At 46.3% G+C, this 22192-nt stretch overlaps 1 pseudogene; it reads left to right on the top strand.

The window, feature by feature from the left end:
* The first annotated feature begins 5604 nt into the window (after window positions 1-5604).
* On the top strand, window positions 5605-5722 carry LOC134940897 (5S ribosomal RNA; annotated as a pseudogene).
* Window positions 5723-22192: the final 16470 nt, after the last annotated feature.

The raw sequence follows: 22192 nt of genomic DNA, 5'->3' as shown, positions 1-22192 counted from the left end.
TAATTTTCCAAAACACTCTATATAACAACCTTTCTGGTGGGACGGATAAAAAGTCGACTTGGGTTTAAATTTAGTGGTATTTATTCCCCCGTCAAATTCACATTCTTTTCCATCTTTACTTAAAAAGAACCTTTTCACTGTGAGCTTTCTGATATACTTGTTGATATCAACAAAGAAATCAAAGGGGTCGACCCGGCTTGTCGGAGAGAATTTCAAGCCCTTTTTCAAAACATTTTCCTCGTCTTTACTCAAATGTCTTTTGCTAAGGTTAAAGATCTTTGTAGTAGAATTATTTACAGGCAAGGTCACTTTCTTAACCCTCCTTTTCTTCTTCCCTATACCTCTATTACCCCTCCTTGTTTTTTTACACTTTTTCACCTCTTTTACCACCTCCTTCCCCTCCTCTGGTCCTGATCTAAAAAACGAGGTACCTGCTCTCTGTTACTGTTCATATGCTCAAACCGATTCCTCACAACAGGTATACCAAATTCCTGTTGAGATGAATAATCATTATTTTGATATCTGTTATTTGACCAACCATCATTTGAGCTTCTCTTCTCATGATGATAGAATCTCCCAAAATCACTTTGTTGCCTAGGTTGTCTTCCCCCTCTATAATTCCTAAAACCATTGTTTCGTCGTTCCACTTGTCGCCATTCTGTCTCTATATTTCTATTTTTAAAGGGCCTCCTTGATTTTGGTATTATTTCCTCCGATCTCTCAGTTTGATTTGTTATCGCCTGCTTTTCAGACGTTATACACTCTTTGTTTTTCTTATCATTAACATTATCTAGATCTCTAAAGAATTTTTCTGTTTTCGTTCCTTGAGATCCCTAGTTTCCTTATTTAATTTCCTCATTATTTCAATCTCGGCTTCTTTGAAATCCTGAAGATTTTTAAATGGCTCTATCAAGGTTTGTAAATTATCAATCTCTTTTGTTAAAGCTGATAGATGTTTTTTTCGCTCCTTCAATATCAATTCTATAAGACGAAAGGAACATTGATCCAGGATTTTATCCCATTCCTCCTTGAAATCACCATTCTCTTGCCCCAAGGATGGTGGTTTCAAGATCTTTAAACCTTTCGGGATGAGTTTACTAGATTCATACTTTTCTAAGGTAATGATTTCCCACCAAATGCGATTTTCTTTAAGTACCGCATTTTCTAACTTTTTCAAAACCGTACCTAAATCCTCATCAGAAACAGTAACATCTCTTTCGTTACAAAAAAGTGTCGGCAATAATTCCCTTCTACTGTCTCTAAAAGTGAACATATCGGCAGCAATTAACAGATAATGTGAAGATATAATTAACTTGAAAAGAAATATTTCTGTATATCGCGCCAACTATGAACAGCAGCTTTAGTGCACCAAAAAGGACTCCTCACAGGTCCCTAGATAATAAGCAGAACAAGATATATATATGGGAACCAATGCGCTAATCATAAATGTTCTCATCAAAGTCCAAATATCTTACATCAAACGATGTGTCAGAAGTATTCAATCTCTATTCCAATGTTCCTCCCAGAACCGTCAGCGTACCGTGTGGAAAAGGACCTTAATTAGGAATATATCCTCTTGTCCTCACATGTGTAGCTCCACCACAGGGATAGATGTTACCTTTAAATTTTTCAAAGATAAACGGAAAATAGTGCAAGTACAGTCGAATGCAAAGTTAAAAATGATGTTTTAATAAATTTGCACTCACAATAAACAGAATGATAAAAAGCATGTAACCACTATTGTGGGTTAAGACATTTGCCAGGCATTCGTGCAGTTACCCTCCCAGATCTCAAATGGGATGATGCGGCTCAGCGGTCCGGATACACTGAACCCCACTCTCAGGAAACTGTCACCGCCAGGAATTGTCCTCAGAACACCAGTCACCACGCCTGAAGGTTTTCGGACCTCAGTCCTTCATCAGAGGCATGGTGGCTGGTTAAACATGTCCCTCTTAAATACCCTCACTTAACCAGTCCATAGCATCAATGCCTTCATCTTGCAGGAACTGCTGACACACTCCAGCCACATGAGGTCTAGCATTGTCTTGCATTAGGAGGAACCCAGGGCCAACCGCACCAGCATATGGTCTCACAAGGGGTTGAGGATCTCATCTCGGTACCTAATAGCAGTCAGGCTACCTCTGGTGAGCACATGGAGGGCTGTGCGGCCCCCCAAAGAAATGCCACCCCACACCATTACTGACCCACTGCCAAACCGGTCATGCTGGAGGATGTTGCAGGCAGCAGAACGTTCTCCTTGGCGTCTCCAGACTGTCACGTCTGTCACATGTGCTCAGTGAGAACCTGCTTTCATCTGTAAAGAGCACAGGGCGCCAGTGGCGAATTTGCCAATCTTGGTATTCTCTGGCAAATGCCAAATGTCCTGCACGGTGTTGGGCTGTAAGCACAACCCCCACCTGTGGATGTGGGACCCTCATACCACCCTCATGGAGTCTGTTTCTGATCGTTTGAGTAGACACATGCACATTTGTGGCTTGCTGGAGGTCATTTTGCAGGGCTCTGGCAGTGCTCCTCCTGTTCCTCCTTGCACAAAGGCGGAGGTAGCGGTCCTGCTGCTGGGTTGTTGCCCTCCTACGGCCTCCTCCACATCTCCTGATGTACTGGCCTGTCTCCTGGTAGCGCCTCCATGCTCTGGACACTACGCTGACAGACACAGAAAACCTTCTTGCCACATCTCGCATTGATGTGCCATCCTGGATGAGCTGCACTACCTGAGCCACTTGTGTGGGTTGTAGACTCCGTCTCATGCTACCACTAGAGTGAAAGCACTGCCAGCTTTCAAAAGTGACCAAAACATCAGCCAGAAAGCATAGGAGCTGAGAAGTGGTCTGTGGTCACAACCTGCAGAACAACTTCTTTATTGGGGGTGTCTTGCTAATTGCCTATAATTTCCACCTGTTGTCTACTCCATTTGCACAACAGCATGTGAAATTGATTGTCAATCAGTGTTGCTTCCTAAGTGGACAGTTTGATTTCACAGAAGTGTGATTGACCTGGAGTTACATTGTGTTGTTTAAGTGTTCCCTTTTTGTTTTTTGAGCAGTGTATATATATGTGTGTATATATATATATATATATATATGTATATATATATATATATATATATATATAGAGAGAGAGAGAGAGAGAGAGAGAGAGAAATGGAAACTGGAGGGCGCTAGAGATGTCAAATGCAATTGTCCAGAGTGAAGTTCATAAATGATTAGAAAGGGTAAGTATCCAATTGTTCAATGACGTATTCTCTTATAGGTCTTGATTGAGACCCCAGCCCGGGATGAAAGATGAATTATGCTCAGCCGAATATTTCTCCTGAAACTATACCCTCGCACCAAAGAATATAGACACCCAAAATATGGCCAAAGGCCTCTGATTAATAAAACATTTGATGTTTATTTGAACAGCCAGAATAAAATATACAATGTCAACAATCTTCACATTCTAAACAAGGTGTTTTACAGGAACCAAGGTTACACCAGGACAGATGTACAAGCTAGTGCCACCAACCACCCCAGGATGTGAGCTCAGTAGTAGGGACTCCCGAATGCAATCAGGGTATCCTAATCACCTTAAAAACCCTATGGGTTTTGTCCTTTAGCAGGGGTAAAATCAAACTGTACGTTGAGGTAGGTACATATGGTTCCCACCAAAAAAGATTATAGTATGGCAGAGTGAATATTTGCCAGAATGAAGCAAAACAGGGTTGATTAGCTGCAGTGGCTGGGAGAGTATTATTGAGGAGTGCACAATCCCAATATTTTGGTTTAATACACAAGGATGATGATTCCTATTTTGTAACCACTGACCAAACACTTCTCAGGGGATTAGGAGACACATAGAAGTGTGTGTGCCTGCAGTGATCCTATTTCTCCAGTGTCAGCAGTGGGAATGCATTCCCTGATAAAGGTTTTTCTACTTAAAGGCCACCTACTTAAATATATGCAAACAGAAAATTCAGCACTCACCATAGCACCCCACAACATCCATAAATAAATGATGATCGGTTTGCAGGCTTCCGTGCATTGGCCAATTCACTAACTAAACCCCCATCATTTATTTATTGAAATTGTGAGGGTAAGTGAGCTTGCTATGGTGAGTGCTGAATTTTCTGTTTGTATATATTTAAATAGGTGGCCATGGGCTACATGCACCCCACCCTATGAGTGGTGAGTGCAGACATTGCACCCCACTTCTGGGGTGATGAGTGCTGTGGTTTTATATTTGTTTGTATATTGCAGGGTTTATCTTTGGTTAACTCTTATTAACTGGGGCCACAAGCTTTTTCATGCACCCCTATGTAAACTCAATTGTCCTAAACCTGTATCAGCTGTTCCTTAGTAATTTATCAGCCAGTGTCAGGTGACTAGTGTACCTTTAAAATCCATAAGGTATGTGGCAGGTGCACATTAAACCTAGTGGGCATATTTGCAGCTATATTATGTGTGACACAGTTGCCAGGTTTTACATTTTAAGACTCTGGGATAGTGTAGGAGGCTCTCGTGACCAAACCCGATCAGGTGAAACGTACGTCGAGAACGTCCTTAGTGACGTCATCGCGGCAACGCCCAGTCCGGAAGCGGGCGGCCGCGCTCATCACTACAGCGGGATATCGTGAGAGGATACCAGGACAGCACTGGCCGCACACCTTGCGGCAGCGGTAACGGACACTAGACCACCAGGGTTTAATTGTATTTGTATCCCTCTCTCAGTAATTCGTGAATTCCTGCAGTAAGAATTCCCACCTGCAGGATTAACATGTACAGTACCGTCCCATAGGACCACAAAGTACTTATACTGTACCATTTTCCCGCACATGCCCAAATGATTATGTACTAGGTTAAGGTATTTCACCTTGATATCGATACTTGATCAATCAACATACCTCATCAATGTGGTGTGTTTATGGTAAAATCTGATTCCAATGTTTATCTGACACCAACACTAGATTAACCAGCACATCAGTGTGTTGTATTTATGATAACTTTTGACTTCAATATCATTGCTCTATGTCTATCTTTATTCATGTATATATATACAATTTTTTTTGTCTCTCTAAGAGGATGTTATAAGATCATGTACATCTTATGTGAGCCAGCCTTGAGCTCAAAACCAACACACGATTATTTATCTATTTTTGTTTCCTTTTTAAGGAACTAGAAACGGAGCATTGTTGTGTTATTTAATCCTTTGTGAGCCAGCCTTGAGCTCTAAATTCAACAGTCAATTGGTCCAGCTCCATATGTACAGTATACAAGTTTTTCATTACTTTCCTGTACGCACTTACTTGCAATACTTCACACATTCAGTGCTAGTACATTATAGTGCTTTACAGAAATACTTGCATATTTCTTCAGAACCCTGCTCTGTTCATTTTCTATCAGAAGACACACATCCTGTGCACATACACATATATATATATTTTTCAATTTTCTTCAATTTCTTCCTTTGTGTCTTTTCTTCTCTATCTCCAAACTGTCCATATATACTCCTATCTGGAAATATCATTTCAGACCATTTTTTTCATTAGATGTGAAGTACAGTAAGCAGAGTGTGGTTTTCCCATTCAATTACACTTCCTTCACACTGGCCCACGGCCATACTACCCTGAATACGCCCGATCTTGTCCGATCTCGGAAGCTAAGCAGGCATGGCCTGGTCAGTATCAGGAAGGGAAACCTCCTGAGAATACCAGGTGCAGTGGGCCTTTTATCCTAAAGGAAACCTTGAACACATCCAAATTATTGTTCTTCTCACCTCTTTTATACTCTAATTTTGAGATTAACATTGCAACCACGTTACCAGTCATACCTACATTCTGGGCATGCTCAGTGATTTTTCTGGATGCCTTTAATACCAATTGGACCGCATGGCATCCACATTTTCTCATATATATACATATATATAGAGATATCTAATACACCATTATTTCATTTTGATATTTTCACCTTTTTCAACTATCTTGTACCTCATATGCTAAAAAGGTCAACAAGTTTTTTTATTAGCAAACATTAGACATCAGTCTCAAATTTATTTTCCATTAGCTCCTTTATTTCAAGAAACAATTAAAGGTTAAGTTTTATTCCAATTCTTTTTTTCTATACATACCACATTGATCATTACAAATGAGTGCTCCCAAACAAGGGTTTTTTGTCTTTTCTCTCCTTTCTAATTATAGTGTAGGACCTGCATGAAGGTGGGGTACCTTGGCGATCGGTTTGCAGGCTTCCGTGCATTGGCCAATTCACTAACTAAACCCCCATCATTTATTTATTGATGTTGTGAGGATAAGTGAGCTTGCTATGGTGAGTGCTGAATTTTCTGTTTGTATATTTTTAAGTAGGTGGCCATGGGCTACATGCACCCCACCCTATGAGTGGTGAGTGCAGACATTGCATCCCGCTTCTGGGGTGGCGAGTGGTGTGGTGTTATATTTGTTTGTATATATATATATATATATGTACATACATTAATACATACACAAACACACACATACACAAGCATAAGCACAAGCACATACACACAGACACACATACCTCCAAACATTTGATTACCAGAAAGAGGGACATCTTTGCTTGCACCCAAAAAGGGGGCATGGCCTATGGAAATGGAGGCGTGACTTCATGGTAGCCATGCCCCCATTTTCTTCACTGAGGAGGGATGCCCAGCGCTCTGTGAGCTGCTGGCATGCCCCCTCTTCCTCTGTCTTCACTGAATAGACGCTGTGAGCGTGCGCACAGCGTCTATTCTCCACTGCTCTGCTAAGTAGAGCAGTGAGTGCAGGAGCCTCACAACTGCCCTTCCCGAACCGTGGGACACTGTGGCCTATGGGTGGGACTGTCCCACAAAAATCGGGACAGTTGGGAGGTATGCATACATAGATAACTACAAATATATAAATACACATAGTTTGTATACTGTATTCCCCACCAGGGGCTGGGAGCAGAAGGGCAGCAGAATAAGGATGGAGGGAGCTGCTGTGGCTGAAAATGCGCAGCCAGCAGCTCCCCCCAGATATTCTGGAAGAAGAGAGCTACTGTACATACAGTAGCTCTCTTGCTGCAGCAGTACAGCAGCTTTGCGGTCGCGATCACGTGTGCGATCTCAGTCACTGCTTTTAGCTGAGACAGCTGAGACAGCTGTGTCTCCATCTCAAAAATAGAAAATTTGGCTAATAAGGGTGTGGCTTTGCAGGGGTGTTTCAATTGCAAGCCACACCCCCATTTATCATCACTATGGGGGCATGCCCAGTGCTCTGTGAGCTGCCAGCCATGTCCCCAGACCTTCTCTCTCCCGTGAATAGATAGATGTTGTACGCATGCGCACAGCGTCCGGGTGCCAGGAGCTCGATAGTCCCAAAAAAAAGGGGCTGGCCCATGAAAATCGGGACAGTTGGGAGGTATGCACTTGCACTTGTGACTCTGCACACTTAGGGGTATATGCAATTGCGGTCGAATTCCGGCTGGAATTCGACCATTTTTAAATTCGACACAATTCGACAGTCAGACACCCTCCCGCCAGGACCCGAATTCGACATATTCAATAAAAAACGGATTAGACAGTCCCGCTGTCGAAAAATGGACCAATTGACGATAGTGTGCGTCCTGGATTCAACTTCATGGACGGCACAAAAGTGTTTACAAAATCCTGAAAAAAATGCGCGGGGTCCCCCCTCCTAAGCATAACCAGCCTCGGGCTCTTTGAGCCGGTCCTGGTTGTAAAAATACGGGGAAAAAATTGACAGGGGATCCCCCGTATTTTAACAACCAGCTCCGGGCTCTGCGTCCGGTTCTGGTGCAAAAAATACGGGGGACAAAAGACGTAGAGGTCCCCCGTATTTTTCACACCAGCACCGGGCTCCACTAGCTGGAAAGATAATGCCACAGCCGGGGGTCACTTTTATACCGGTCCCTGCGGCCGTGGCATTTAAATCCCCAACTAGTCACCCCTGGCCGGGGTACCCTGGAGGAGTGGGGACCCCTTAAATCAAGGGGTCCCCCTCCTCCAGCCACCCATGGGCCATGGGTGAAGCCCGAGGCTGTCCCCCCCTCCAAGGGCGGCGGATGGGAGGCTGATAGCCAAGTGACAAAATAAAGAATATTGTTTTTTGTAGCAGAACTACAAGTCCCATGCTGGTACCTGTAGTTCTACTGCAAAAAAAAATACCCAAATAAAAACAGTAAACGCACACCGTGATAGTAAAACTTTATTACATACATGCACACCGACACACACATACCTATGTTGACACGAAGCAGCCGGTCCTCTTCACCAGTAGAATCCACGGGTTACCTGTAAATAAAATGATACTCACAAAAATCCTGTGTTGATCTGTCTTCTTAGTTTGTAATCCACGTACTTGGCAAAATAATAAAACACAAAACCCGATCCACGCACTGAAAGGGGTCCCATGTTTACACATGGGACCCCTTTCCGCGACTGCTGAGACCCCCCGTGACTCCTGTCAAAGAGGGTCCCTTGAGCCAATCAGGGAGCGCCATGTCGTGGCACTCTCCTGATTGGCTGTGCGTGTCTGAGCTGTCAAGCGGCGCACTCGAGATACAATGTAGCACATAGGCGCTCCATTGCATCCAATGGTGGGAACTTTGCATCAGCGATAGAGGTTACTCGCGGTCAACCGCTGACCGCAAAGTTCCCACCATTGAATATAATGGAGCGGCATAGTGCTATGCGCCGCCTGACAGCTCAGACGCGAACAGCCAATCAGGAAAGTGCCATGGCGTGGCGCTCCCTGATTGGCTGAAGGAACCCTCTTTGACAGGAGTCACGGGGGGTCCCGGCATTCGGGGAAAGGGGTCCCATGTGTAAACATGGGACCCCTTTCAGTGCGTGGATCGGGTTTTGCGTTTATTATTTTGCCAAGTACGTGGATTACAAACAAGAAGAGGACAGATCTACACAGGATTTTTGTGAGTATAATTTTATTTACAGGTACCCCGTGGATTCTACGTGGAGAAGGGGACCGACTCTTTGTGTCAACATAGGTAAGTATGTGTGTGTCGGTGTGCATGTATGTAATAAAGTTTTACTATCACGGTGTGTGTGTACTGTTTTTATTTGGGTATTTTTTGCAGTAGAACTACAGGTACCAGCGGGCCCGTTTCCCCATGCATGCTGGTACTTGTGGTTCTCCAAGTATCAGCTTGCGGGGAGGCTTGCTGGGACTTGTAGTTCTGCTACAAAAAAACAATATTCTTTATTTTGTCACTTGGCTATCAGCCTCCCATCCGCCGCCCTTGGATGGGGGGGACAGCCTCGGGCTTCACCCCTGGCCCTTGGGTGGCTGGAGGGGGGGACCCCTTGATTTAAGGGGTCCCCACTCCTCCAGAGTACCCCAGCCAGGGGTGACTAGTTGGGGATTTAATGCCACGGCCGCAGGGCCCGGTATAAAAGTGTCCCCCGGCTGTGGCATTATCTCTCCAGCTAGTGGAGCCCGGTGCTGGTGTGAAAAAAATGGGGGACCCCTACGTCTTTTGTCCCCCATATTTTTTGCACCAGGACCGGACGCAGAGCCCGGTGCTGGTTGTTAAAATATGGGGGATCCCCTGTCAATTTCCCCCCCGTATTTTTACAACCAGGACCAGCTCAAAGAGCCCGAGGCTGGTTATACTTAGGAGGGGGGACACCACGCATTTTTTTCAGGATTTTTAACCCATTCCCACCCCTTCCCACTGAAAAACATGCTCTGTTCTCTCCATATTATTTTAGTCAGTAAAAAAAATATATATTCTTTTAAAAAATATATTAAATAATACTTGTGGCTCCTAATAGACAAACCAAGTAGATAATCCCTTCTAATATAAATAGATATGCTATTAGCAATAAAAAAAACACACAAAAAAACTTGTTTTTAAAAAAATTTATTAGATCCCGCCAGCAAAATGAGGCGGACTGAAATTGACGAAATGACTGTCGAAAAGCACTGTTGTCGAATCGACATTCTTCAATTGAATATACTTTTGTCGAAAAGCCGCATTTTTACCATTGCAGACATGTCGAATTTGACAACGGTCGAATTGCAAAAAGTCGAATCTGAAACAATCGTTTTTCTGTCGAAAAGTACTGTATTGCATTGTTGAATCATTTTTTTGTGTTGAAAATGCCCCGTTTTTCGACATTTGCACCAATTTGACCGCAATTGCATATGGCGACAGAGATAATGCTTAATCTCTATCTCATTATGACTTGCCTGACCTGTATTTACATTTGCATGTTCTTCTTATCTAGGGAGTTCCCAGGTGGTGCATGGTATGGGATCTGGCACCACACGTTCAGATGTGATGATGGATTTCCAGGGTGGTGTCCTTTGCTTCCCTTTGCATTGCTTTACTGAGTGGGCAACACGCAGGTTGTGGAAGGGTGGGAGGCAGCACTGTATTCAGGCTGTATTTTGCCCACCACTTTGTCTTTATTTAATTTATTATTACTATTATCTGTTATTTTTAAAGTACTAGTGTAACTTGACATTTTTATAATTACAATACCATGTGTAATGGCATATCTAGGAACAACATACAGCAATACATTAAGTGGCAAACTAGGTACTGTAGGACAAGGTTTAAGCAGGTAGGGCAGGCAGTTTGGCATATACAGTATCATAACAGGGTCAATGAACAGACCTGGAAATACAAGACAAAGATACAGATTGCATGAACAGTGCTATGGAGAGAACAAGAGTATATTGCCCATGAGAACATACTGTACATACTAAATGGCTGCTGCACCTACATACCCTCCAACATTTGACACATAAAGGGGGTAATTCCAATCCAATCACACGCTGTGCTTCATCGCAGCCGTGCGATCAGGTTGGAACTGCATATGCGCTGCGGCCGCATTGCGCAGGCACGTCGTTGCCCGGTGACGACTGTCGCCAAGTAGCAACGCCACTAGTGAAGGAGGCGGTCGCAGCGGCAACCACAAGAAGATTGACAGGAGGAAGGCATTCTAGGGCGTCAACTGAAGTGCGGCGAACGCAGGCATGTCCAGGCGTTTGGAGGGCAGATGTCTGACGTCAATTCCGGGACCATCAATGCTGGATTCATCGCACAGGGTAAGTAACTCATACCCTGGTCTTGTACTGCACAAAACTTTTTTTAGCATAGCAGGGCTGCACAAGCGTTCGCAGCCTTAGGCGGCGTCTAGTTGATCGCATGGGCAGCAAAAAGTTGCTACGTGCGATCAACTCGGAATGACCCCACAAAACTGGTACAAATGCAAAAGGGGTGTGTGGCCACAGGTAAAGGTGTGTGTGGCCACACCCCTTTTCCTATACTTTCAATGGAAGCTTGGAGAGCCAAAAATCGGTACAGACCATTAAAAAAAGGTACTGTACCTGCCAAAAAGGTACACTTGGAGGGTATGCACCTGGTACCTTGTGAGGGTGGAATCAAGGCCGGTTATAGACCTTGTGGCACCCAGGGCGAAAGTTTCCCCCCTCCGGACAGGTAAAATAGAGTTGATATTCCTCAAAAATAGAGGCGTGGCTTCATAGGGAAGGGGCATGTCCACAGTTATGGCCCCTGTAGTTGTGCCCCCTGTAGGTGTGCCCCCACTAGATTTGCCCCCACTAGATTTGCCCCCAATAGCTGTGTCCCCTGTAGCTGTGCCCATTGTAGCTTTGCCCCCAGTAGTTGTGCACCCTGTAGCTGTGTCCCCTTTAGCTGTGCCCCCTGTAGCTGTGCCCCCAGTAGATGTGCCCTTAGTAGCTGTTCCCCCAATAGATTTGCCCCCTGTAGCTGTGCCCCCAGTAGCGCTGCTTACAAACACAAAAAAAACCCACAATATTTACCAGCCCCGCTCCTGCTCCTGACCGCTGCTGCGCTGCCATCCGTCTCTGGCCGTCTGCTTCTCTCTATGGGCGGGATGTACTATAAGACATCGCCACCCCTCGCCGCCTACCGCAGCGATACTAATCGCATTTGTACTAACATATGCGATTAGTATCGCAATGCGGTATAGGAGGCCCCCAGCGATGATGTCTGCGGGGGTCGGCGGGGGTCAGTGGGGGTCTCCGTCACCTCCCAGACTCGGGAGGTGACGTGTGCAGGGAGTCCCCGGGCTCCTCCTCCTCCCCCCTGCAGCCGGAAGGAGACAAGGCTGTGATACGGGGGAGAAGGAGGAGGGGGGACGCACCAGCAGCGGCTCAGGTATGCCGGGGGGAAGGGGGGGTCGTCATGAGCAGTGCGGGGCAGCGGCGGGATGTGGCGGGTCCCGGCGGCGGCGGTAAGAATCCCATAGACTTCTATAGGGTATCGCCATAAAAAGATGGCGATACCCTATGGTGCGAAAACGCGGCGATCGGGAGTTAGTACATATGAAAATGCGGTAAAACAGGGGTTTTACCGCATTTTCCCTTTAGTAAATCCCGTCATGACGTCTCTCCCATAGCAGCACCGCACAGACACTAGAGGTCAATTATGACCTCTAGCGTCTGACAGTGGCACCGGCTGCAGCGGGCGCTCACACAGCCCACGGCGCCTGCTGCAGCCCTGCCTGGAACTGTTCTCGGGAGGAATACACAACCCAAAATGCCTACACCAATCACGCATTATGCTTTCTGTGTGCTCAAGGTTTTCTTTTATGTCTCTGTGGCTTACCTATTGCTGTAGTACTTAAATCTTCTGTATTATGGGCCTAATTCAGAGTTCGATTGCAGCAGCAAATTTGTTAGCATTTGGGCAAAACCATGTACACTGCAAGGGGAGGGGGGGGGGGTGCAGATATAACATGTGCAGAGAGAGTTAGATTTGGGTGGTGTGTGTTCAAACTGAAATTTAAATTGCAGTGTAAAAATACAGCAGCCGGTATTATTTACCCTGCACAGAAACAAAATAACCCACCCAAATCTAACTCTTTCTGCAAATGTTATATCTGCTTTACTTGCAGTGCACATGGTTTTGCCCAACTGCTAAAAATATTCCTGCTGCGATCAATTTGGGATTACCCCCTTGGTTTTGCCCACCTGCTAACAAATTTGCTGCTGTGATCAACTCTGAATTAGCCTCTATGTCAGTGGTTCCCAAACTGGGTGCCTCAGGACACTAGCAGGGGTGCCTTGGATTGGTGGTCCATGACCAATTCAAACTATTTTTGGTCAATAGACAAAATCAGTGCTTGTGGCTGCAAATTATAAAAGGAGGACAAACAGAAGCAAATATTGTCCCGCAACACACTAAAGAAACGAAGGATGACACAAACATAATTTACTTATTGTTTTCTACAATTCTCAAAAAAACTTTTGGCCTAGGGGTGCCGTGAAAAAATTCTGATACTCTAGGGCGCCATGATTAAAAAGAGTTTGGAAACCATTGCTCTATGTGCATTGTTTTTGCCTTGAGTCCTGTTAGAGAAAGAGCGCTATAGAAATAAAATTATTATTATTATTATTATTATTAAATGGAAGAGGGGAAGAACAGTTGGATAGTGACCCTGGATGTACAGCAGATCAGGGATGCAGAGGTAATTGGAGATTTAAGAGGAGGGCTCGTGGGATTGAATCACTGGCAGATCAAGGGAACATGGCACATGAGTTTCTGGCTTTTTTTATTTTAAAGGCCAGCAGCAGCAGCATTGCTCTGTCTCCATCAGATCTTATAGAACAGCATTAGGACCCACTGCCAGTCTGGCTTCAAGAGTCCCGGAGCCGGGGAGAGAGCAGCTGCACCGGGCAGTAAGCATGACAGGGTGGCGGGGGACAGCAGTCAGTCGGGCAACTCGAGCATTGCCAGTTGTGGCTTCATGGTGTGTCAGGGGAGGGGGGGGGGGGGCATTGACACTTCTGGTGAGGTCGGGCTTCATGGTGTCCTGTGGGGAGGAGGGGGTGGGTACGACGACACTGACATGAGTGGAGAGGCTGAGGTCCAGGGACATGGAGGGAAAGGGACAGGAGCTGAGAGATGTCAACATCTAATACAGAGGAATTGCAGCTTGAGGCTGCTGTGGAACTACAAGTCTCTGCATACCGTGTAACCCCTAGCACTTGGTTGCCTTTTTGTGGTCCCTAGGAAGGTAAAGAACATTTGAAAACCACAGAGAGCACATTACATCTAATTTTCTGAGGAGGCTATGAGGAGATAAAAGGTGTCTGCAGCACCTGTGCTGGGCATGCTTTGAAGCCCATGTGATCCATAGGTTGCCTAAGCCTGGTCTCATTGTGGTCACCCCTATAAAGATCAATTGCAAACCAAACTCTCTCACCCTGTCACCCGCCACACAAGTCCCCTCAAACTCTCTTGCCCTGCCACCCACCATGCCTGCTCCACAGGCTTTCTCACTTGTCACCCACTACACCCATTCCTGTAGACTCTAACCCAGTTAACCACCACACCTGTCCTGGCAAACCTTCTCACCCTGCAAAAACCACACCTGTCTCCGCAGACTCTCTCACCCTGTCACCCACCACACCTGTCCCCATAGACTCCATGCCCCCAGCGTGATGAAAACGAGGGAGTGACTTGTGGATACGGCATTCCCTTTGAGGCCATGCCCCTTGTTGTTATGTAAGCCACGCCCCCCGCTGTGTAATGCCACGATTACAGGTATTGTCCAGCAGGGGGCGTGGCTATGATGACGCAATTCAACAAGAATCGCGTCATCGCCTGCCCGGACCGCCCACTTTACTCTCTAAGTGGGCGGCTGGGCAGTGGGAGACCCCAAAATCGGGAGACTTGCCTGCTCTTCCGGGGGGCCGGGAGGGTCACCCGATTTTCGGGAGCCTCCAGGCCATTCCGGGAGAGTAGGCAAGAATGAACCACCCTCTCTACATCCTGGGTCCATCCACCCCTTTTTCCTTTTTTATTTTATTTTGTTTGTCGTCTTGTGTTTTCTCTTCACTCGATATAACAGGTAGCTGACAGTGTTATTGCATGTTGTTTAGTTAGTTCATTTATTTGCAAATAATACTAAATGTACATTCCTAGCTTGCCAGTGATGATACTGTATATTGCAAACTGACTGCTTTAATAGCTATTCAGATGCATTGTGTTAATCTATAGTACACATGGGTGCACAAGCTGAAATAATTATGTGAAAACAAAAGTACAAACGTTATTGATGGCTTTATTGTGGTAACAGTTCAGCCTGAAGCTGGTAACAGCTGAAAAAAAACCTTCTTAGCTAATGGCCTTGATCTTTATCTCTTTCACTGCAGCAAGGCTGTGGTAGCAAATTACAGGTCACTGTTGTTTTAGGGTTTCCTTGTCTTCAAAGTCTTGGCTACAGCAGCAGTCAGTGCTGCCATCAGAAATTGTGGGGCCCTGGACTGACAAAACAAGCAGGGCCTCCCACCCTCACCCCTATAGATCACCAGACATGATTAGACACAGAGGGGGAAATGTATCAAATCTTGGAGAGAGATAAAGTGGAGAAATATAAACCACCAACAAATCAGCTCCTGTCATTTTTCACAGCACAGCCAGTAACATTGCAGTTAGGAGCTGATAGCTTGGTACTTTGGGGGTCATTCCGAGTTGATCGTAGCCCTGCAAAATTTTGCAGGGCTACGATCATGTCTATAGACATGCGGGGGGACGCCCATGTTGCTGCTATTAAGGGGGAGGGAAGAGGCCAGGCAGAGGTTAATGTGAGCCGGAACGCAGATCTGCCTTCTCTGGCTCACCTAACCCAGGGACATGCCGGGCGCCCGTTGAGAATGTGTTACAAAACCACCTGGGGGCATATCTACTAGAGATGAGCGCCGGAAATTTTTCGGGTTTTGTGTTTTGGTTTTGGGTTCGGTTCCGCAGCCGTGTTTTGGGTTCGACCGCGTTTTGGCAAAACCTCACCGAATTTTTTTTGTCGGATTCGGGTGTGTTTTGGATTCGGGTGTTTTTTTCAAAAAACACAAAAAAACAGCTTAAATCATAGAATTTGGGGGTCATTTTGATCCCAAAGTATTATTAACCTCAAAAACCATAATTTACACTCATTTTCAGTCTATTCTGAATACCTCACACCTCACAATATTATTTTTAGTCCTAAAATTTGCACCGAGGTCGCTGGATGACTAAGCTAAGCGACCCTAGTGGCCGACACAAACACCGGGCCCATCTAGGAGTGTCACTGCAGTGTCACGCAGGATGTCCCTTCCAAAAAACCATCCCCAAACAGCACATGACGCAAAGAAAAAAAGAGGCGCAATGAGGTAGCTGTGTGAGTAAGATAAGCGACCCTAGTGGCCGACACAAACACCGGGCCCATCTAGGAGTGTCACTGCAGTGTCACGCAGGATGTCCCTTCCAAAAAACCCTCCCCAAACAGCACATGACGCAAAGAAAAAAAGAGGCGCAATGAGGTAGCTGTGTGAGTAAGATAAGCGACCCTAGTGGCCGACACAAACACCGGGCCCATCTAGGAGTGTCACTGCAGTGTCACGCAGGATGTCCCTTCCAAAAAACCCTCCCCAAACAGCACATGACGCAAAGAAAAAAAGAGGCGCAATGAGGTAGCTGTGTGAGTAAGATAAGCGACCCTAGTGGCCGACACAAACACCGGGCCCATCTAGGAGTGTCACTGCAGTGTCACGCAGGATGTCCCTTCCAAAAAACCCTCCCCAAACAGCACATGACGCAAAGAAAAAAAGAGGCGCAATGAGGTAGCTGTGTGAGTAAGATAAGCGACCCTAGTGGCCGACACAAACACCGGGCCCATCTAGGAGTGTCACTGCAGTGTCACGCAGGATGTCCCTTCCAAAAAACCCTCCCCAAACAGCACATGACGCAAAGAAAAAAAGAGGCGCAATGAGGTAGCTGTGTGAGTAAGATAAGCGACCCTAGTGGCCGACACAAACACCGGGCCCATCTAGGAGTGTCACTGCAGTGTCACGCAGGATGTCCCTTCCAAAAAACCCTCCCCAAACAGCACATGACGCAAAGAAAAAAAGAGGCGCAATGAGGTAGCTGTGTGAGTAAGATAAGCGACCCTAGTGGCCGACACAAACACCGGGCCCATCTAGGAGTGGCACTGCAGTGTCACGCAGGATGTCCCTTCCAAAAAACCCTCCCCAAACAGCACATGACGCAAAGAAAAAAAGAGGCGCAATGAGGTAGCTGTGTGAGTAAGATAAGCGACCCTAGTGGCCGACACAAACACCGGGCCCATCTAGGAGTGTCACTGCAGTGTCACGCAGGATGTCCCTTCCAAAAAACCCTCCCCAAACAGCACATGACGCAAAGAAAAAAAGAGGCGCAATGAGGTAGCTGTGTGAGTAAGATAAGCGACCCTAGTGGCCGACACAAACACCGGGCCCATCTAGGAGTGTCACTGCAGTGTCACGCAGGATGTCCCTTCCAAAAAACCCTCCCCAAACAGCACATGACGCAAAGAAAAAAAGAGGTGCAATGAGGTAGCTGTGTGAGTAAGATAAGCGACCCTAGTGGCCGACACAAACACCAGGCCCATCTAGGAGTGTCACTGCAGTGTCACGCAGGATGTCCCTTCCAAAAAACCCTCCCCAAACAGCACATGACGCAAAGAAAAAAAGAGGCGCAATGAGGTAGCTGTGTGAGTAAGATAAGCGACCCTAGTGGCCGACACAAACACCGGGCCCATCTAGGAGTGGCACTGCAGTGTCACGCAGGATGTCCCTTCCAAAAAACCCTCCCCAAACAGCACATGACGCAAAGAAAAATTAAAGAAAAAAGAGGTGCAAGATGGAATTGTCCTTGGGCCCTCCCACCCACCCTTATGTTGTATAAACAGGACATGCACACTTTAACCAACCCATCATTTCAGTGACAGGGTCTGCCACACGACTGTGACTGAAATGACGGGTTGGTTTGGACCCCCACCAAAAAAGAAGCAATTAATCTCTCCTTGCACAAACTGGCTCTACAGAGGCAAGATGTCCACCTCATCATCATCCTCCGATATATCACCGTGTACATCCCCCTCCTCACAGATTATCAATTCGTCCCCACTGGAATCCACCATCTCAGCTCCCTGTGTACTTTGTGGAGGCAATTGCTGCTGGTCAATGTCTCCACGGAGGAATTGATTATAATTCATTTTAATGAACATCATCTTCTCCACATTTTCTGGATGTAACCTCGTACGCCGATTGCTGACAAGGTGAGCGGCGGCACTAAGCACTCTTTCGGAGTACACACTTGTGGGAGGGCAACTTAGGTAGAATAAAGCCAGTTTGTGCAAGGGCCTCCAAATTGCCTCTTTTTCCTGCCAGTATAAGTACGGACTGTGTGACGTGCCTACTTGGATGCGGTCACTCATATAATCCTCCACCATTCTTTCAATGGTGAGAGAATCATATGCAGTGACAGTAGACGACATGTCCGTAATCGTTGTCAGGTCCTTCAGTCCGGACCAGATGTCAGCATCAGCAGTCGCTCCAGACTGCCCTGCATCACCGCCAGCGGGTGGGCTCGGAATTCTGAGCCTTTTCCTCGCACCCCCAGTTGCGGGAGAATGTGAAGGAGGAGATGTTGACAGGTCGCGTTCCGCTTGACTTGACAATTTTGTCACCAGCAGGTCTTTCAACCCCAGCAGACTTGTGTCTGCCGGAAAGAGAGATCCAAGGTAGGCTTTAAATCTAGGATCGAGCACGGTGGCCAAAATGTAGTGCTCTGATTTCAACAGATTGACCACCCGTGAATCCTTGTTAAGCGAATTAAGGGCTCCATCCACAAGTCCCACATGCCTAGCGGAATCGCTCCGTGTTAGCTCCTCCTTCAATGTCTCCAGCTTCTTCTGCAAAAGCCTGATGAGGGGAATGACCTGACTCATGCTGGCAGTGTCTGAACTGACTTCACGTGTGGCAAGTTCAAAGGGCATCAGAACCTTGCACAACGTTGAAATCATTCTCCACTGCGCTTGAGACAGGTGCATTCCACCTCCTATATCGTGCTCAATTGTATAGGCTTGAATGGCCTTTTGCTGCTCCTCCAACCTCTGAAGCATATAGAGGGTTGAATTCCACCTCGTTACCACTTCTTGCTTCAGATGATGGCAGGGCAGGTTCAGTAGTTTTTGGTGGTGCTCCAGTCTTCTGTACGTGGTGCCTGTACGCCGAAAGTGTCCCGCAATTCTTCTGGCCACCGACAGCATCTCTTGCACGCCCCTGTCGTTTTTTAAAAAATTCTGCACCACCAAATTCAAGGTATGTGCAAAACATGGGACGTGCTGGAATTTGCCCATATTTAATGCACACACAATATTGCTGGCGTTGTCCGATGCCACAAATCCACAGGAGAGTCCAATTGGGGTAAGCCATTCCGCGATGATCTCCCTCAGTTGCCGTAAGAGGTTTTCAGCTGTGTGCGTATTCTGGAAAGCGGTGATACAAAGCGTAGCCTGCCTAGGAAAGAGTTGGCGTTTGCGAGATGCTGCTACTGGTGCCGCCGCTGCTGTTCTTGCGGCGGGAGTCCATACATCTACCCAGTGGGCTGTCACAGTCATATAGTCCTGACCCTGCCCTGCTCCACTTGTCCACATGTCCGTGGTTAAGTGGACATTGGGTACAACTGCATTTCTTAGGACACTGGTGAGTCTTTTTCTGACGTCCGTGTACATTCTCGGTATCGCCTGCCTAGAGAAGTGGAACCTAGATGGTATTTGGTAACGGGGGCACACTGCCTCAATAAATTGTCTAGTTCCCTGTGAACTAACGGCGGATACCGGACGCACGTCTAACACCAACATAGTTGTCAAGGCCTCAGTTATCCGCTTTGCAGCAGGATGACTGCTGTGATATTTCATCTTCCTCGCAAAGGACTGTTGGACAGTCAATTGCTTACTGGAAGTAGTACAAGTGGGCTTACGACTTCCCCTCTGGGATGACCATCGACTCCCAGCAGCAACAACAGCAGCGCCAGCAGCAGTAGGCGTTACACGCAAGGATGCATCGGAGGAATCCCAGGCAGGAGAGGACTCGTCAGAATTGCCAGTGACATGGCCTGCAGGACTATTGGCATTCCTGGGGAAGGAGGAAATTGACACTGAGGGAGTTGGTGGGGTGGTTTGCGTGAGCTTGGTTACAAGAGGAAGGGATTTACTGGTCAGTGGACTGCTTCCGCTGTCGCCCAAAGTTTTTGAACTTGTCACTGACTTATTATGAATGCGCTGCAGGTGACGTATAAGGGAGGATGTTCCGAGGTGGTTAACGTCCTTACCCCTACTTATTACAGCTTGACAAAGGCAACACACGGCTTGACACCTGTTGTCCGCTTTTCTGGTGAAATACCTCCACACTGAAGAGCTGATTTTTTTGGTATTTTCACCAGGCATGTCAACGGCCATATTCCTCCCACGGACAACAGGTGTCTCCCCGGGTGCCTGACTTAAACAAACCACCTCACCATCAGAATCCTCCTGGTCAATTTCCTCCCCAGCGCCAGCAACACCCATATCCTCCTCATCCTGGTGTACTTCAACACTGACATCTTCAATCTGACTATCAGGAACTGGACTGCGGGTGCTCCTTCCAGCACTTGCAGGGGGCGTGCAAATGGTGGAAGGCGCATGCTCTTCACGTCCAGTGTTGGGAAGGTCAGGCATCGCAACCGACACAATTGGACTCTCCTTGTGGATTTGGGATTTCGAAGAACGCACAGTTCTTTGCGGTGCTTTTGCCAGCTTGAGTCTTTTCAGTTTTCTAGCGAGAGGCTGAGTGCTTCCATCCTCATGTGAAGCTGAACCACTAGCCATGAACATAGGCCAGGGCCTCAGCCGTTCCTTGCCACTCCGTGTGGTAAATGGCATATTGGCAAGTTTACGCTTCTCCTCCGACAATTTTATTTTAGGTTTTGGAGTCCTTTTTTTACTGATATTTGGTGTTTTGGATTTGACATGCTCTGTACTATGACATTGGGCATCGGCCTTGGCAGACGACGTTGCTGGCATTTCATCGTCTCGGCCATGACTAGTGGCAGCAGCTTCAGCACGAGGTGGAAGTGGATCTTGATCTTTCCCTAATTTTGGAACCTCAACATTTTTGTTCTCCATATTTTAATAGGCACAACTAAAAGGCACCTCAGGTAAACAATGGAGATGGATGGATACTAGTATACTTATGGATGGACTGCCGAGTACCGACACAGAGGTAGCTACAGCCGTGGACTAACGTACTGTGTCTGCTGCTAATATAGACTGGATGATTGATAATGAGATGAAATCAATATATATATGTATGTATATATAATATCACTAGTACTGCAGCCGGACAGGTAGATAATATATTTATTAGGTAATGATGACTGATGACGGACCTGCTGGACACTGTCAGCTCAGCAGCACCGCAGACTGCTACAGTAAGCTACTATACTATAGTAGTATGTACAAAGAAGAAAGAAAAAAAAAACCACGGGTAGGTGGTATACAATTATGGATGGACTGCCGAGTGCCGACACAGAGGTAGCTACAGCCGTGGACTAACGTACTGTGTCTGCTGCTAATATAGACTGGATGATTGATAATGAGATGAAATCAATATATATATGTATGTATATATAATATCACTAGTACTGCAGCCGGACAGGTAGATAATATATTTATTAGGTAATGATGACTGATGACGGACCTGCTGGACACTGTCAGCTCAGCAGCACCGCAGACTGCTACAGTAAGCTACTATACTCTATAGTAGTATGTACAAAGAAGAAAGAAAAAAAAAAAACCACGGGTAGGTGGTATACAATTATGGATGGACTGCTGAGTGCCGACACAGAGGTAGCTACAGCCGTGGACTAACGCACTGTGTCTGCTGCTAATATAGACTGGATGATTGATAATGAGATGAAATCAATATATATATGTATGTATATATAATATCACTAGTACTGCAGCCGGACAGGTAGATAATATATTTATTAGGTAATGATGACTGATGACGGACCTGCTGGACACTGTCAGCTCAGCAGCACCGCAGACTGCTACAGTAAGCTACTATACTATAGTAGTATGTACAAAGAAGAAAGAAAAAAAAAAACCACGGGTAGGTGGTATACAATTATGGATGGACTGCTGAGTGCCGACACAGAGGTAGCTACAGCCGTGGACTAACGTACTGTGTCTGCTGCTAATATAGACTGGATGATTGATAATGAGATGAAATCAATATATATATGTATGTATATATAATATCACTAGTACTGCAGCCGGACAGGAAGATAATATATTTATTAGGTAATGATGACTGATGACG

The sequence above is a fragment of the Pseudophryne corroboree genome, chromosome 1, assembly GCF_028390025.1.
Source record: "Pseudophryne corroboree isolate aPseCor3 chromosome 1, aPseCor3.hap2, whole genome shotgun sequence".
Classification (NCBI taxonomy): Eukaryota; Metazoa; Chordata; class Amphibia; order Anura; family Myobatrachidae; genus Pseudophryne; species Pseudophryne corroboree.
The sequence above is the reverse complement of the archived record's forward strand: the minus strand, read 5'-3'. Positions and strand labels throughout refer to the sequence as shown.